Here is a 2,202-nt window from a genome sequence, read left to right as displayed (position 1 = left end):
CGCTAGGCCCACGCAGAAGGTCCTTGGGAGTTTAGGGAGTGTCAGGGACACTGCCCAGGATAGAGGATGCGCCTTGAGCAGGACCTGGAAGGGGAGCAGACGGGGGAAGGAGAACGTTTTCAGCGGCGCCAGCGCGCACCTACGGCCTGGCTGGGGTGCTGAGGCTGGGCCAGACCTTCTGTGCTCTCTGCCCCCTGCACTCCTCTACTATCTCCTGGGAAGGACCGTGGCCACTCCCCACAACCCCACTGCCCCAGTGTCTGAAGACCAGCCTGCTGACCGGGTCCTTCCCCTGACTCCCCCCAGTGGTGGCTGGAGGACGTTGTCTCAACCTGCCTCTAACCCAGAGAGCCCAGCACTTCAGTTTTTCTCCAACAGCATCACCATAAACGCTGGATTTGCTGACCACATGGCTGATCATGACCACCTGCCCTGTACCCACCCAGGCTTCTGGTCAGGAGAGAGGCGGGGAGGAGCTGCCCCCTCCCTGCGTCCACCATCACTCCTGGCCTGGGATCAGGGCAAGTTATAAATGGGGCCCTCTTTCTCCCTGTCCCTCTCCAGGAGGATACTCTGGGGACCACCCACCCTCATCCCTCCCCCACAGGAAGGGGATTGGAGAGGCTGTCCTGGCTCCTTTTCCCCCAACCTGTCTCATCCAAGACCGTGAGCCTGGGGGGTTGGGCTCCCTTCAGCGGACCAAGGGCTTCTGGGAGGAGGCCACCCGCCATGTCAGCGGATTGATTAAAGTCATTGTGAGGATTTTTTTAACATTTAATTTACCAGGCACGCCGAGGCTGGTCAGAGCTGTCCCCGGGGAAATCTAGACCAAGGGAGCAAAACAGAAAAAACCTCCTACCATTCAGCAGAGCCCCTGTGATGGGATTAATTGCCGGAACTCGGCTTCCAATCAGACCACAGGCAGCAATGTTTCAGGGAGGGAGGAGGACATGAGGCTTCAGTGGTCAGATTCCTTCCCTGGGTGCTTGGAGCCCAGGGCCCTCCACATCGCCATCTCTCCCCAACCTGCCGGTGCTGGTGAGGAGCCCACCCCCCCCCCACCTCTCCACACCTTCATGTCTCCATGCATGATGAGGTAGAGGGTACCCTCCAGAGCCCAGACCACCCCTGTCCACGTCCTTTCAGCCTGCAGGGAGAGAGCTAGGAGGCATCCCAGACACGCTCCCATGGAAACTGAAAACCTGGCAGAGGTGTCTGCGGTAGTGGAAAACAGGTAGAAATGACCAATCCTTACTTCATCCTTGGTGACAGTCGGACGGCAGGTGGACCCGGGACACGGACAGGCACAGCTGTGGGTAACCCCCATCTAGGCACCGAGGAAGGAGAGCTAAGCAGATTCCTAGCACAATTAGTGCCTGAAGAATATTTTAGTTTATAGTATTACTACTCAGCTATTTCCTTTTATATTATCCTTTATGTATAATCATATATTAGTTTATAGAATGAGTGCCTGAAGAATATCCTACTAATCTGTTATTTCCATATATATAATTATATTTTAGTTCATAGTCGGAGGAATGCCTAGAGCAGACACGGTACAGAGCACGATTTAGGGAAAAACAGTTATACCAGGACAAGAACCCATGGCCCAGGCGGCAGCGTTCAGTATCGTAAAGATACCCGCTGTGTGGCAGGCCTGGAGCAAGAGCCACTCCTCCTGATAAAGGAGTTGTAGGACCTTGCTCCAGTTCTTGTGGAAGGCTGCCCTCAGACCGGCAATCCCACAAGCCTCCGAGGGCTTAAAACCCCTCCGGTATAATCTCGCCTTGGTGACTGAACTTTATCAGCTCTTGTTACTGTGCTGGCTCAAAAGCAGCTTCCTATAGAACTCACTGGAAGCTGCCAGCAGGTGGCGGTAACCCCGTCAGCTCTGCCGCTGCTGTGTGCGTCAAATCGTCCTCCTGTAGAGATTCTTAGAAGTAGCCTGCTCCTAGACAAGAGATGTTGCACACTGCACCCTCTTCACTGCGCACAGCCCACCTCCATGCCTCGGGGACCTAATGGGGGTGGACCCCTTGTTTATTGCTCACGACCCTATGACTATCCTTAAAGATGACCTCACTCACTACCCTGCCCCCTAACCTATCCCCAGTAAATACAGATGCCTCGGGACGTTCAGGCCTCACCTGTCTGTGCTTATAGGTGGCGTGGCCCCCCTGCGCCCAGCTGCGCTTTCCTTGG

The sequence above is a fragment of the Aotus nancymaae genome, unplaced genomic scaffold (genome assembly GCF_030222135.1).
Source record: "Aotus nancymaae isolate 86718 unplaced genomic scaffold, 86718_ANA_hifiasm-v0.15.2.pri h1tg000011l, whole genome shotgun sequence".
NCBI lineage: Eukaryota > Metazoa > Chordata > Mammalia > Primates > Aotidae > Aotus > Aotus nancymaae.
The sequence above is the reverse complement of the archived record's forward strand: the minus strand, read 5'-3'. Positions refer to the sequence as shown.